General features: G+C 38.9%; 1 long non-coding RNA gene across 4 annotated transcripts in view; it reads right to left on the bottom strand.

Moving 5' to 3' along the window:
• The window catches only part of LOC109024326 (uncharacterized), a 68,610-nt gene extending 51,982 nt beyond the window's left edge, over nucleotides 1-16,628 (bottom strand). For 2 of the 4 annotated variants that reach the window (XR_010132225.1, XR_010132226.1), the window contains exons 1-5: nucleotides 12,532-12,732; nucleotides 11,194-11,264; nucleotides 10,032-10,239; nucleotides 8,691-8,773; nucleotides 7,015-7,142 (exon numbers count right to left, since the gene is read on the bottom strand). This is a non-coding gene — a long non-coding RNA (uncharacterized lncRNA). Of the gene's footprint in view, nucleotides 1-3,604; nucleotides 4,097-7,014; nucleotides 7,143-8,690; nucleotides 8,774-10,031; nucleotides 10,240-11,193; nucleotides 11,265-12,531; nucleotides 12,733-16,314 lie in introns of those variants that run through there. The other 2 variants (XR_008674383.2, XR_002003807.3) reach the window with 2 other exon arrangements.
• Nucleotides 16,629-16,867: the final 239 nt, after the last annotated feature.

Genomic DNA, 16,867 nt, shown 5'->3' on the forward strand with positions numbered 1-16,867 from the left:
CCTATCCTTTCCCAGCTTCTCAGGAGTATTATATTGACAGTTAAACTTTTTGCTTTATTATTTACACTCTAAATCTAATTCTTCCCAATAATTTCTCATTTAAAACATAACTTAAGTCTTCTCATTTAAAACATAACTCTCCTCAGACCAACATCTTCCCTCCACATTTTATCGCTCTCCTTATTGTCAACTTCATGGATTTCCTGAAGAATTGTTTACATTGGCCTCCATATACCTTGGATCTCTGTGTATCCAAGTGGTAGCAGCATTTCATTTTGAAGAATAAAAGCAAAATGTGTTTCAATTTTTCTTTCTTCCTTGTGACTTCATTGAAATTGTTCTTGTCATGAATGGTCTATCTGAGCACATATCCAAAGATTATTTTTTCACAAGTCATCAAATATAAGCCTCAGTCCCCATTCGGAGTTGTTAACAGTCCCCTCCTTCTTAAAGTACTATCTTCCCCTTGCTTTAGGAAACCATACTTTTCTGGTTTTCCACCTACCTCTTCAGAATCTTTTTCTGAGTTCACTGCAGATTCATTCTCTTTTCCCCAGCCAGTAAATACAAATGGTCAGCAAGGCACTTACTCTCCCAGTTCAGTCTTGCTCAAGTATTACAACTCAGAGTTTTAAGGACTACCTACAAGCAAATGACTTAGAGTTTTAGCAACAGTTCACGTCATCTCTCTGACCTCCACACCTGGATATACAAGTGCCTTCCTCTGTCCTTGCATATTCACTACAAATCCCCTCAAATTCAAAATCTTTGAGAATGTTGTCCTAGCCAGGTGAATAACAAAAACAAACAGCAACAGCAAAAACAGTTTATCTACTATTTACAACATATCTGACACCAAATTTGTAAGGTTTCTTTTTCATACCAACCACTTGTTTGAATGATGGTATTCCCTCTCAAATTTATGTTGAAACATAATTGTCAATGCAACACTATTGAGAGGTGGTGTGGCCTTTAGGAGGTGATTAATTCATGAGGGGTCTGCCCTGATGAATGGAATGAGCATCCTTATAAAAGGATGCTGGGTTGAAGGGAGGGCTCTCTTACTCTTCTGCTTTTCACATGTGGGCACAGCAGATACAGCAACAAGGCACCATCTTGGAAGAAGAGATTGGGCCCTTAGACACCAAAACGGCTGACACCTTGATCTTTAACTTCCCAGCCTCTAGAATTGTGAGCAATATATTTCTATTGTTTATAAATTACCCAGTTTGAGGTATTTTGCTATGGCAGCCAAAACAGACTAAGACATCAACCAATTCTCCAACTCTGGGGACACCAACTGAGTTTGAATTCTGACATTAACTACCCATATTTACTGTAGACCCTCCAGGTTAAGGACTCAGTCCCTCAGGTCTTCTCTCAATTTTATACACCAACTGCAAGTCCCAGGTTGTCGTCCTGTACTTCTAATCAACTGGCTATAAATTAAGGGTTCCCAGACTTCCCACGTCAGGTTAGATAACTTGTTGAATGTCTCACAAAACTCAGGGAAATATTTACTTATGGTTGCCAGTTTGTTATGAAAGATATTCTCAAGGATCCAGAAAAACAGTCAGAAGAAGTCCATAGAGCAAGATCTGAAAAGGTCTTGAAAGCAGGAGCTTCTGTCCCTATGGAATTGGAGTATGCCATCCTCCTGGCATATGGTCTCTTGTACCAACTTGATAGCTCTCCAAAATCCATCCTTCAGGGTTACAGACGCTTAATTAGGTATGATGGATTAAGCCGTTGGCTATTGGTGATTAAGACAGTCTCCAACCCTTGTCCCCTCCCCAGAGGTCAGAAAGTAAGGTTAAAAGTTCTAACTCTCTAATCATGTCTTGGTCTTTCTGGTGACCAGCCCCGTTCCTAAAGCTATCTAGGAACCTCTGCCATCAGTCATCTCATTAGCATAAAAAAAGACACTTTTATTTCTCTCTGGAGATTCCAAGAGTCTTAGAAACTATTCTATGAGAAGCCAGGGACTAAGATAGAATATTATAGCAAAAGATGTTCCTCACTCCCTACCATCTTCTAAAGGATTTTAGAAGTTCTGTGCCAGGAACCTGGAAGAGATTAAATATATATTTCTTCTTGCATCATACCAAGTCAGTTCTAAATCAAATGATATAGAATGAAAGTAGAAGAGCTTAATCCTTCTGACTGCATTTAAATTGGCCTACAAAATATTGCATATGCCTTCAGGTAAGTTGCACACTAGCAGTATTAAGAAAAAATAAACTGATATTAGTGATATTGATAAATTAATACTAACAAATTCCTTAGTCACAAAGCAGATCTCACTGACATCAATTTTGGGAAAGATTTCCATCAGGAGCACGAGAGAAGGTTAGTGGAAATCTACACAACCCTCACTCCCCATGTTTTATCCTTCACTAAGTTCTGTAGCTTGTTTTACTTCCATAGGCTTCTTGCTCCTTAAAGTTCCAGCGTGCCTTTTATTCCACTCTCAGCTCATAACTCATTTATTTTAATGCCAAAATTGAAGCACCCTAAAACACTCTTTAAGTTCCCACCACTTTAACAAATTTAGAAGCAAAAGGGCCCATGCATCCCGGTTTCTTTTCTGCTAATTAAAGATAAAGTTTCTTCTCCTCTCATCTAAGATAAACCCTCTGCTTGTGCCTTGGATATTCTCAATTTCTCTCTCTCCTGCATCCTGTCTTTACCCTCCTCACAATTGAATCATTCCCTTCAACATTCAAACATATCGTAATTTCTCACAACTTAAAAATGTTTTCTGGGTTCCAATTTCCATTTCTGGTAGTATGTCAGTTTTGTTCCCCTTTGTACTAAAGCTTTGCGAAAAAAAGAAGTCTCCTCTTTCTCTATACTGCCTTTAATTTCTCTTCTTCTTCTCTTGAGCCATCAGAATTAGACTTTCAGGCCAAGTGTGATGGCTCATACCTATAATCTAAGCACTTTGGGAGGCCAAGGTGGGCGGATTACTTGAGGTTAGGAGTTTGAGACCAGCCTGGCTAACACAGTGAAAGCCCATCTCTACAAAAAAACACAAAAATTAGCTAGGCATGGTGGCGTATGCCTATTCCTAGCTACTCGGGAGGCTGAGGCAGGAGAATCGCTTGAACCCAGGAGGCGAAGGTTGCAGTGAGCCAAGATCGCACCATTGCACTTCAGCCTGGGTGACAGAGCAAGACTCTGTCTCAAAAAAAAAAAAAAATTAGTCATTCAGCCCCATCATGCCAACCAAACTGCCATCTCTAATGTAGAGTTCAGGAAGCAGAGCAACATCCAGAAAAAGAAGCTGAAAAGGGCATGCCAATGTGATAGGAGGAAAACCAGAATAATGTGCTGCCCTAGAAATCAATGAACAAAAGTAATTCAAAAGGAAGAAAATGATGGCCTGATTCAAATGCTGCTGAAGATAGAATAAGATGAGGACTGGAAAATGGCCACTGGGCTGGACAATCTGGAGGTCACTACGACCTTGATAAAAGTGAATTCCACAGAGACAATGAAATGAAAAGCTTAATAAATGGGCTCAAAAGAGAAAGGGAAGTGACGACTGTAACAGAGTCCCCAAGATCACAATACTCAGGGAGAACGCACAATGCTCAGCATATAGTTGTATTTACAGTTATGATTTATTGCAGGAACAGGACACAAAACAAACACAACTGGCAAAAGGAAGACGTGTAAGGAGTGAAGTCTAGGGGGAAATCAGGCATGGGCTTCCAAGTGTTCTCTCTCAGTAGAATCACATATTTAATTCCCCCAGCAATGAGTTGTGAGAAGTTTTACCAACTAGAGAATCTCATTAGAGTCTCACAACCCAAAGGTTTTATCGGACACTGGTTATGTGGACAGTCTTTGACTGATGGATACCAAAATTCCAAACTCCCAGAGTGACAGTAGGTGTCTGACATGAACCATATTGTTTATGTAAGCAGTTTGTATACAATGAACCACTTTTATGGTTGATGGTGGTGGAGACTCTCCTGAAATCCAAATTCCATTATAAGCAGGCCATTTAAAGTCAGGCTTCTCATATAAACTCTTTTCTGCACAAGGAGAGAGAGTAAGCAGGCAGAAACTACTCTTCTGATGAATTTTGCTACAAAAGAGATAAGAGAAATCAGATGGAAGTTGGAAAGAATATAGAATGTTAAAAGGATTTTATTTTTTATTTCATCTTATTTTTAATATGAGTGAGTTTACCGGATGTTTGCATGATGACAGGAATGATACAGTAGAAGAGGAAATTTGGTGAGGCAGCACAGAGTGGGATATTTGAGTGGAAAAGGAGAATGGGATTCAGCTCAGAATTAAAACATAAACCCGGCTGGGTGGGGTGGCTCACGTCTGTAATCCCAGAACTTTGGGAGGCCGAGGGAGGCAGATCACGAGGTCAGGAGATCGAGACCATCCTGGCTAACACGGTGAATCCCCGTCTCTACTAAAAATACAAAAAATTAGCCAGGCATGGTGGTGGGAGCCTGTAGTCCCAGCTACTCTGGAGGCTGAGGCAGGAGAATGCCATGAACCTGGGAGGTGGAGCTTGCAGTGAGCCGAGATCAAGCCATTGCACTCCAGCCTGGGCGTCAGAGTGAGACTCCATCTCAAAAAAAAAAAAAAAAAAAAGAAAAAGAAACATAAGCCTTATGAGGGAACAGGGTAAGTTCACCCATCATGTAAGTAATTATGATTGTCAATAGACATAATAAATATGTGTCTACTTTAGTTATAAATTGTATTAACAAGAGAGTTTTGTATGGTGACAACTAACATGATTAAGTAGACAAAATCAATAGCTATCCTATTTCAAAAATCTAATGGGAAAGAAAAGATCATCACTCACGGTATCAGTAGGAAAAATACACTTATTTGGTATATGGAGAACTTATATGAAAAATGCTGTAAAATATCACTAATGGGCATAAAATAGACAAGAATAAGTGGAGAAACATATCAATCAATGTTCTTGAAAAGAAAGACTAAATATTGTAATAGAGTATTTTCTCCTCAAATTAATTTAATCAAATGTACTCATTCAAATCAAAACTAATTTCACAGTGAGGAAGGTTAAAATAATGATTTAAAACTTTTTATTAACTAAATTATCCTCAAGTTATCTGAATCAAATTAGGTTTACTGATTCACATCAGAATTAATTGGATTTTATAGAAGTAAAGTAAGTACTAAATTTTTTCCTCAATGTTATTTATTTTGTATTATACAAATAATACATATTAATTGTAGGAAATTTTAAAATACAAATAAGAATGTTTTAAAAAACACAAAATACAACTATCCGGAAATGTAAGACCCAGGAACAGCCACTTCCTCTTTATATTTTATTGCGTGTTTTTCCAGGCTTTTCTTAGGCTTGCAGTCCTTGACATGCCTGGTTCCAATATGCAAAACTTTCTGTTACCATAGTTCAGTTATAAGTCAGTACCCCATTAAGATGGTTGAAATTTCAGTTACTGCATTATGTTAACTGTGAGTAATTGCATAAACTACAAACTTTACTTCTTGCTCCTCTGTCCACCAATCCCTTTGCACATAACATATGCACCTCAAAAATCAGTGACCAAAGAAAGACAACACCTCTTTCAAAGTCTGTCGGTAATTAGTCACTGCACGTTTGTTATTCAGCTCAGACACAGACAGCAAAGCTTATAGCTGTGTTGCCTCTGTGTCTCCCAGTGATAAACCCATGTAACATTTTATAAAAATGGATAATTGAAAGAGAGAATTGACCAATAAAGTGAAAGATCAGCAAAAAAACAAAAAGTCATCATGTCGGAAGTGCAATTCAAATAGAATGTAAATGGAATTATAGAAGAAATAGCTAACTCTGGGAACTCTGGTACTGTTGCCACTGGATAGGAGCTTAGTGGAGGCAAGCATATAGACATGAATGAGGAGTGTAGTTGTGACAGGAAGGACGAAGATGTCCCAGAGACGATGATGCCAGTAAAAATACTTGAATTAAAGAAACTCACAGAGATATTTCATGACATTGAAAGGGCGAAGGATTTCATGTTGGAAGCCCATCCAAACTTAAAGGGAATATGACCATTGGCCAAGGCATAGAAAAGATGCTTGCTGCATATCATAAGTTATATGACCTGAAGGCAGGCACTATTTAAACTACTCTTCATAATTTTTTTTTTTTTTTTTTTTTTTTGAGACTGAGTCTTGCTCTGTCACCCAGGCTGGAGTGCAATGGTGCGATCTCGGCTCACTGCAACCTTCACCTCCCGGGTTCAAGCGATTCTTGTGCCTCAGCCTCCGAGTAGCTGGGATTACAGGCATGCACCAAAAAGCCTGGCTAATTTTTGTATTTTTAGTAGAGACAGGATTTTGCCATATTAACCAGGCTGGTCTCGAACTCCTGCCCTCAAGTGACCTTCCCTTCTCTGCCTCCCAAAGTGCTGGGATTATGGGCATGAGCCACCACACCTGGCCTATAATTTTTATTAATAAATAAAGCACTTTAATTCCTAATGCTTCTAATGTGTTATATTAGAGGGTATTAAATAGACACGGTCATGCCCTGTGTAATGACATTTTGGTCAACAATGTACCGCAATGATGGTGGTGCCATAAGATTATAGTGGAACTGAAAAATTCCTGTCACCCAGTGACATCATAGCCATTGTACCATTACCATGTACTGCAACACACTACATTTTCTATGTTTAGATACACAGATATGTACCATTGGGTTACAACTGCTTACAGTATTCAGTACAGTAGCATGCTGTACAGGCTCGTAGCACAGGAGCAATAGTCTATATCATACAGCTTAGGTGTATAGCAGGCTATACCATCTAGGTTTGTGTAAGTACACACCATTATTTTCAAACAATGATGAAATTGCCTAAGGAGGCATTTCTCAGAATGTATTCTCATTGTTAAGCTGCACATGACTGTATTAGGTTTACTAATATTTCATTTCTGTATATAACTTAGATAGTAAGAAACAATTTGTGTAGTCATTTTTACAGTGTCACACTACCATACCAAACAAGGGCCGCCAGTATATAGGATATTCTTTCCTTCTTTCTCTTTCCCGCTCTCTTTCTCTCTTTCTTTCTCTCTTTCTCCTTCTCTCTGCTTCATCTCTTGACCATTTCATAATAGTATAAGCACTTTAACAAAAATGGGGCCATAAGAAAACCATTGTTTTAAATTCTACTTTATTTGTTTCACATATAATACATTATTTTCACATTAACAAATATAAATAAACATCATTTTACATTCAGTAAATGCAGACTATTCCACTGATTGGACTGTGCCAAAACTCATTCAACTATTCTCCCATTAATACACATTTAAATTATTGTTTTTGTTTACTAGTATGAGCAGAACAGCAAAGAGCTTTCTAGAAGCTTAATTGCTGAATCAAACAGTATATGTATGTATTTTTAAATTTGATACATACTGTTGAACATATTACTAAACTGAATTTCCAAAAGTTACCCCAATTTACACTTCCAGGAGTGAAGAAGAATCCAACACTCAGAATCCATATCAACAGTAGTTACTTTTAGTCTTTTTAATCATTGATAACCTGAAAAGTAATTTTTTACATTTTTTAATCGAATTGTTTAACTGAATTAAATTTGTGTGGTGTCATGATATATATGTTGGTTTTTATCCACAGTTCCTGGCTCCTAACTTCTACAGTACTTTTTATACTCTTGAGGCACTTTAGGCCTCAGGAAACAGAATCTCTCACTCTGGACTTCTCCTGACTTTCTTTCACTTGCCCAAGGCAGGACTCTAATCTGATTGTGAGTCAAAAGACCCTCATTTCAGAGAGTCCTGCCCATAGTCTAGAGAAGGGAATGCTGCTTGGAGAGACCTAGAGGAATCTGAACAGACAGGTCTTTCTGGGTTTAGATCATACTGTTTTTGTCCAATCACATTTTGACACAGTTGCTCATGCTTCCATCATGGACAACTGATGAAGTCTCCATAAAAGGCCCAAAGGACAGGATTTGAGGAGCTTCTGGATAGCTGAAGATGTGGAGCTTCCTGGAGGGTGTGTACCAATGCATCTCTTTATCTGTATCCTTTGCAGTATCCTTAATAATAAACTGGTAAATATAAGTTCTGTGGGCCATTCCAGCAAATTAATTGAATCCAAAGAAGGGATTGTGGGAAATCCAACTTGAAGCTGGTCGGTCAGAAGTTTTGGAGGCCCAGACTTTGAGACTGGGGGGAAAGAGGGGAAGGTCTTGTGGGACTGAACCCTTAACCTGTAGGATCTGATGCTATCTCTGGGTAGATAGCGTCAGAACTGAATTGAAGGACATTCATGTGGTATCCACTGCTTGGTGTGTGGGAAAAAAAAAAACAAACCCATACCTTTGGTCACAGAGGTCTTCTGTGTTGATGATTATTGTGATGTGAGAGCAGAGGACAAATTTAGTTTAGCAGAGTTTTTCCACAACACAATGTGTATTGGAGCAAAATAAGAGACCGTAGCAAATTTCTGTTTTCCATTGAGAAGCATAAAATTTTAGGTCATATGGTTTAAAGTTATTCATATTCAAATAGACTGTTCTGCAGTTCTTCAAAGATGGCTTTTATAGAATCTGATGTTATCTCAGCCTTTACAGACTAGAAAATAGGGGCTACCGGAAACAGAATACAAGTTTTAGATTCCATGAATTGTTCTTTTTACTGACCTGTTTGCCACAGAGGTCTAGGCATTCGTAGTAATCCACTTGGACGTTGTTGTATGCTAAAAATGCTTCCGACATTGGAATCCCTAGAAAACAAAGCAGGGATTGACACATACTGATTTTGACATTGACTTTCTATCAAAGTAAAAACGTAACACTAAAAGTGGGCAGAGGTAAGGAAAAAACCCAAGCTAAAATAAAAGTGAGCAATAAATCAAATTTACTTAAATATCACAGAGTTAATTATCAACTTTATTACAACAAAAACTTCAAAGTTTAGCAATAATTTTATATTTATTCTGTGATAAAATGACGCCCTTGCTATTTATGAGGCTTGGGTAGCATAGCAGATTTTTAGTAGTTGAGAAAATTTTAACACTGGGAGTGTTCAAATTTCCAAGTGTTCTTGAATCATCAAAAGTTCTGATAAGATGGGACCTCTCATTCCTACATGACAAATATAGGCAGGAGCTGAAAAGTAACTGCTTCCTTTACTAAAGGGCAAATTTAATAATGTCTAACTTACCTTCTTTGTTCAATTATATTGCCTGCCTACCCTTTGCTTAAGAAAATAAATCAATCTCGAACTTCCTTATAAATTTATATTACTAGGAGAAGGAAAAGAAAACTCATTATGGAGCCCGATTAGCATATCAATTATACTTCAAAGGGACAGCAAATAAGCTTATCATTCTCTGTAGACATTTTATTTCAGGAAATTATTTTTTTTCTTCAACATTGTTCTGCTAAGTTCTTTCCAACTACCTGACCAAAGAGATGACCTAATGCTGACATACCCTGAGTTAATGTGCTGTTTAGGGGTTACACAGGTTTCCACAGACGTTTCCACAGTCCTAATGAAAGCATTTATCCAACTTGATGTCACTGGACTCTGCTTTGCAGCTGAGAAACTTAGTCCTTTTATGTATTAGCCCCACAAATACCAGCTCACTTTTCCCTAAGAAGAGGGTATATGTAATCTGCCTAAAGTCGCTCTCAATATTTTGTAGGTAAATGTCAATGTCCTCTGAGAAGGTTATGCTCTTCTACTCCAGTTGTAAATTATTTGCTTCAGAATTGACTTGGCTCTGAGAAAATTCTTAAAATGTATGTTTTAGATAAGTAAGTAAACTTATAGCCCTTATTCCTTTCTACCGCCAAGTAACCTTCAAATTCTCAAAAGAAGGAAATAAAGAAAGACAGGGTACAAAAACATTTAACCAGCCAGCAGGAGGATGGTCCTCCTCTAACCTTTACCCTTGATCTTGGTGAGGTAGGACCCTTCGTGCCCAGGCATAACACACACTGTTGGAACTGTGCTGAATTTCTCAAGATTGCATTTACCCCCCAGCTTCTGCACACTCCCTCCTCCTCCTCCTCCTCTTTCTCCTCCTCCTGCAACTGCTGCTGTTCCTTCTCTTCTTCTCCTTCTCATTTTCCTCCTCTTTCTCCTTCCTGTTCTCCTTTTTCTTCTCATCCTTCTCCTTCTCCTCCTTCTTCAACTTCTCCTTCTTCTCCTTGAAATGAGGATCACGTAAGTTCATTCCTGTACCTACTCACAAAAAAATCACCATGAATTCCAAAAAAAATACAAAATTGGTGTGTTGTTTTGGTCACTTAGTTATCACAAGTTACAGTTACTATCAGTGTTGTGATTTGCCAAAAGGATGAACATTTCTTGTTAAAGCTCTGCAAATAACAAAGTACAATCTTCTTACGCTACCATTCCATTTCTAGAAAAATCAGTCTATGCTAAAACCATGCAAAATGTATAATTTGTGTGGATATGTAAAATGGGGTTAGGTTCTAGGTTAACGTAAGTGGTTTTTTTGCCTCAATGAATGTCTGGTGGAATATTTGATTGCCATGCTACTGGGGACTTTTTCACTGTGTGAGGATGAAAACATCTACATATTTGTCTCTAGCCTATTAAATGACACTGTTACCTCCCATTCTTTTGACAACCACTAAAGCCTCTGAAATTTTTTGAGACATACCCTAGGACTGAGCAGTATTTCTCTGTTGAGAATGATTGCCCCAGACTTTCTCATTAACAATAGCTGGAAAACCCCCTCCATCCCAATTTCAAAGGTTCTACTCTCTCAGTGGATATTACCTCTCTCTAGGCCATTTCCTACTACCTTGGTACTGGCAATTCTTTAATTCCAATAGGACCTATAATTCAGTAAACACACTGCCTCTTCACTGTCCCTCAAACTCCTCATGTCCCTCCTCACCCAATTTAAAATCCATTTGTTTCTTACACTTTGCACCTGGGAACTCCTTCCAAAGGCTGCCCCTGAGCTCTGCAACCACTTTCCCCATTGATAGCAAGCTAGAAGTGCCTGGGAGTATGGCCTGTTCGCCATAGGCAGCCCATAGCCAAAGACTGATTGGTCCCAGAGTGTAAAAGCCTCGTTCCTTTGCTCCAAGGCTTGACAAGGCCTAAGGTGTAATTTACTGTCCAGAACTCCCCCACTGAATCAAGGCGAAGCAGGGAGTTCACCTGTAATCACAGCATTGTGTAGCTTATTCTCCTTCCTTGCTCTGCTTCCTTCACTCCTTTGCTGGTCTCTCCTGGGGAACATCTCTTTGTTAATAATTTGAACATGACTATTCATCCCAAAGCCTGCTTCTGGAGAATCCAACCAAAGATACTGAACAGAATAACACAAAAGCTCACTTCTGAAGGTAGTTGGCAGGACTTCAAGGAATGGTCTTGCACTGCTTTGCAAAGCTGAGACAATGAGCACCCGGAATCGTAACTCATCTCTCCCTGAGTCTATCTGCCTGGAGTTAGTTATGTTACCCTAATCTTTCTTAGGTAAGGAACCCTTGGAAGATAAGCACATCCCTCAAAGCAACCATCACTGAGCAAAGACACTGTGCTGGCCCAGCCGTTTCTGTAAGAAGATTCTAGAACTCTAATTTTGAGTCTTATTTATTTTACAAATATTAGAGAGAATAAAAGATAGTTAGCTGGTTTCTCATTAAGGAAATAGAATTCATTATGGCAGTGAACAGAGGCAAGAGCAATCTAGGGTTAGAATGTTGTTTCTCAGCTCCCTAAAATGAATGCTTGTTAATTAGGTCCAATCACTCTTTTCTCAATGATCTCGTAGCACATTGTGTGTTCCTTAATAAAGTCTCTTGTTTTGATTCTGTGACATACAGCTAATTTTTACTAATTGTCAGAGGTCTTTATCTTCATCATCTTTATAGATGCTCCACAACAACTAACTTCTTGGTTTGCCCAAAGTAAGCTCTCAGTAAATATCAGTCTGTTGACTGACTCACATAGTGATTGGCTGAATATCCTTTTCATGCTCCTGTTGTGGGAGGGTATAACTCTCTTATTCATCAAGTCAATCACATTCTCCCATTAGCACTGGTAAGTGTATGTCATATCCACCCTTCTCTCTCACTTCATCCCTCCTGTCATAGCCCAGGATCAGGGATAGGGTATATCTCACCCAAACTCTTGAAATTCCAGCCCTATTGTCCTCCCTGTCACTGATCATTTTCAGCTCCAGTCCAACTTCCTTATTGTGGTCTGACTCTAAAATCAGAGCATGCCACTCATGTAAACCCTTTAGTGCTCCCTACACACCTCTCTGACTTCATTTCCCATCACACCTATGATCCTCATAAATTCCAGCTTTACTCAACAATGTCCAAACATGCCACCTCTCCCAGAGGCATTTCCACAGGCCATTGCCTCGAATTGGAATGTGCACCCTCTTCCTGTGAGCCTGGGAACACCCCCTCCCCCCAGTTCCTTTCAGTTCCAAAGTGCCTTCTTTGAAACCTTCTTACTTCTCTAGGAAGGCCCATAAAAACTCACTTTCATTGGCACATATCTCCAATGTAGTTCTCCAGATATTGTAAGGAAATTTCTGTTTCGAAGTGTTTTTCACCCATAGACTGTGAATTCCTCCATGGAGGAGGTTGTCTCCATTCTAATTTGCATTCCTGGAACTTAGTAATGACAGGTTAAGGGAGTTTTGTACAGAGAAGGTACTCAATTCATTCTGGTGGAATGCAGGGAAGAATAAGGGTTGACTAGCCATTTCTTGAGAACTTCATTTATTCATTCATTCATTCAATCTTCATTCATTCATTTGTTCATTTTGATTATTCTTTTATTGGGTGATTCCTAAAAATGGGTAGAGTATTATAATGGAAGCTCCTGAGAGGCCTAATATCATAAAGCATGAGGCTACTTGTCAGAGCCAGAAACGCTGAAAGCCAAGATCACTCATCTCAGGATTTTGCTTAGAGCCAACCATGTGAATATAATAAAAAGAATAATATAAATAATAATAATAATAACAAGATCTCACATGCACATATCGCTTAACAGTTTTGAAGCACTTCAGTGTTTTCAATCTATTTATTACATTTTAAACCATTAGGAAAATTTGGGAGAGGCTTCTGGGTTATAATCACCCCCATTGTATTGACAGCAGAACTGATTACATGACTTGTCTAAGTTTACTTGTGTGATGGAGTGTGAAAATAGTCCAGTTTTTCACCCATTTTTTGTGCCTATGGTTCTGGCTAGATAACTTTGCAATACTCCTACTCGGACTCTGGCTCCAGCCACATGACTTTCTTCAGTCCATGGAATGTCAGTGAGTCTTGAAGAGACCCTGTACAACTAGGCTTGCTCACTTTTGCCCTCACCATAACCATGGAAAGGACCTGACCAGGCTATCCTGCTGTTAACAGGGAAGAAAGAAAACTACCTACAGCAGAGACCAGCCACGTCAGTCATCCCAATCAAGGCTAAGAGTCCAGATATATGAGTGACCTGGCCAAGACTAGAAGAGCTGCCCAGATGACGCTGGACTAAATCACCACCCCTCAGAGTCATTAGTTAACTGTATCTTATTGTTTTAAGTCACTTAATTTTGAGGTGGTTCTTTATAAAATATTATTGTGACAGTCCATCCATTTAATAAAAGCAAAGGTAGGACTAGAGAAGATAATGACTAAAATCTTATTTTTATAGTAGTATCTCTTTATAGATACTGGCTGCCCTGTTGCCCATTAGTGGCCTAGGCATTGAAGATGCAACATATCCAATTTAAAGAGTTTCTATTTCCCTCCATTCCCTGGAGCATTATCCATCTTGAGTAGCTCTGTGACTTATCAGCGGGAAAGTACAGAGATACTTATTTACATCATGGACTCCTCATGATTTTCTAACTTCCAAATTATCTTTCTTATTGGAAATATAATTTTTTAATGGCCAATTATCCCTAGCTATCCTACATTGAAAAATATGTACCTAGTCCAGTTGTGAGTGGTGAACTATGAAGACGATGGCATTCACTCATGGGAGGCAAGACATAAGTTTTATACGTAAGTCTCAGGGGCAGAAATGTGAGATATGAAGAGATGGATAGAGAGTCTGTAGAGGAGGTTTATTCCAAGTTCCCTCTTACAATCAGATATGAAGAGCCCAGAGAGAGAGAAGAAGATCACAAGGCATGAGCTGAAATGAGGGATTTGGATGGGGTTTGGCCAGCTGGATCATGACAGAATTTGGGAAGGAGGCAGAGGTAATGCTTTGGAGCCCAAGTAACAATGTTTTTCATGGAACATAGAATATGGCTCTCATGAAATGAGAACAGAATGGAACATGGCATATGCTTGTCAGTAGCCTTGGACTTCAACAGCAGTTGAACGACTAGGCAAAATCCCTCTTGGGGGCACAATACTCACTTATAGGGCTAGGCATCCATGATTCTGATGCAAGCACTTGTCACATGCCTTATGGGTACCAAACACTGTTGAAATGTCCAGAAGAAGATTTATACAGATTCAAAGGATAACCCAGAATAATTGCATGACTTTAAAGTGGGTGTTAACGCCCTGCATTTATGTAGGTGGGGGCAAGGGGCAGCAAGTTTTGGTGTTAAAATAAATGTTTAATCTACAGGCTGGTGATATCAAAATATTTGGGTTTCAATTATTAAAATTAAATTGAAACAAAATATCACCATGATGTGCTACTGTATCTAAGAGAATGGCTGTGATGAAAAAGGACAGATAATACCAAGGGTTGACAAGGATAAAATGCAACAGAAACTTTCACAGAATGTTGATAGGAATGTAAATTTGTACAACCACTGTTGGCCAGTGCCCACTAATGCAGAATCTATGCATATTCTTTGACCCAGCACTTCTGCTCCTAGATATAAACTCAATAGAAATATGTACCTACGTTCACCAAAAGATGTAGAGAAAAAAAGTTCGTGGCACTGCTATTTGCAATAGGCAAAAACTGAAGACAACACAAATGGCCATCAAATGATCAAATGGATAAATAAATTCTGAAATGGTCACACATGAAATAGTAGAGAACAATGAGAATCAACAACTTGCAGCCACATTCAATAATCTGAATGAAGCCCACAAACTTAATATTGACCAAGAAGAGAACATACGAGGACACGTGATACAATTCCATTTACATAAAATTCAAAAACAGGCAAAAGGAAACAGTGCTGTCAGAAGTGAAGATAATTGGTTATCTTGAGAGAAATAGGCAATAGTATCTAAAAGTGGAATGAGGGGTTTTGGAGAGGATGGCTATGCTCTGGTTCTTGATCTGGATGCTGGTTACGTGGGTGTTTTTAGGTTATGAAAATTCATAGAGTTGCACACTTTTGATTTGTACACTATCTGCAGGTACATTATATTGGAATTAAACATCAAGTGAAAGTAATATGATGTGATAAAAATGTGCTTGTTTTACAAAGAGTTGACACTCTGTGTCTTCATTGCTGAACTAGTAAATTATGATCTCTGAGTTTCAGCTTTCTCGTTTTAAAAATGGGGATAATGCTATCTGTTCTGTCTATTCATATGGTTGATTTAAAAATCAAGTGAGTTAATGGGCATTATAAAAAAAGAAGCTTTGTAAACGGTGTAAATGTACACACATGGAAGTTATCCTTATTGGAACAAAAGCAAAAAAGGATTTTCATTTTAATTTTTAAATGATTTTGCACTGTTAAGGAATACCTCCCTTTGGCAAATGATAGTAATTGTAAGTGTTTTGGATCAAGTTTTAAAAAGCAGGTTTGTCAATTATATAATAGTCTTTAATGTACCCAGATTGTTGCTTTTGTTTCAGAAAACAGAAAATTACATGATAGCTTGTAAATGGCACATTCAATTTCACACACTGAGAATGCTTGAAAAGTGAAAGGTCCACATATAATGCAGGAACTCAAATTTAATGGCATCAAATGATACATAATTTGATTCGTTCGACCACATTTCCAGAAATTAATCACTGAGTGTCAGCGTCTTTATGTCCTTCATGACTCGGTACATCAAAAGAAATCTGCCCTTTTCTGCCATTGCACTACTAATCAGTAATAGTTAGTTCTTTCCATTTAGCATTTCAATCCTATGTTCAGCATCTGGAAACATTTTTAAAGGTTAAACTGCTACTCCCCTATTCAATTTAGTAAAGTTTCAAAAACCATAATGAGCTTTCTTTTTGTACGTCCCAACATGCTTAGAATCACCTTTAGAAATCAATGGAAACTTTGCATGTTAGAGTAAAAATTGAAAGTAAAGATTAGGAGAGAAAACTGGAATGCATGACCTGCAGTTTCTTCCTCTTCCACTGATGTTTCTTTTTTTTGTTTTTTTAAGATGGAGTCTCGCTCTGTTGCCCAGGCTGGAGTGCCGTGGCGCGATCTCGGCTCACTGCAAGCTCTGCCTCCCGGGTTCACGCCATTCTCCTGGCTCAGCCTCCCGAGTAGCTGGGACTACCGGCGCCCGCCACCGCGCCCGGCTAATTTTTTTGTATTTTTAGTAGAGACGGGGTTTCACCGTGGTCTCGATCTCCTGACCTCGGGATCCACCCGCCTCGGCCTCCCATACAGGCGTGAGCCACCGCACCCGGCCTGATGTTTCTTTAGATCAGGGTTTCCCAACAGCATCACAGTGGAACTTTGAGGATGACTATGATTATGTGCATTGTCTTGTGCCTTGTAGAATGTTTAGCAGCATTCCTGGCCTCCGAGCACCTGATGCCAGTAGCACTTCTCCCCCAGCTGTGACAAGCAAAACCAAATATTTCCAGCTATTGCCAAATATCCTCGGTGGCGGGGGGTGGGGCAAGTGTTGGATAGTCTGTAAAATCTCCTCCAATT

Source organism: Gorilla gorilla, chromosome 21 (genome assembly GCF_029281585.2).
Source record: "Gorilla gorilla gorilla isolate KB3781 chromosome 21, NHGRI_mGorGor1-v2.1_pri, whole genome shotgun sequence".
Classification (NCBI taxonomy): domain Eukaryota; kingdom Metazoa; phylum Chordata; class Mammalia; order Primates; family Hominidae; genus Gorilla; species Gorilla gorilla.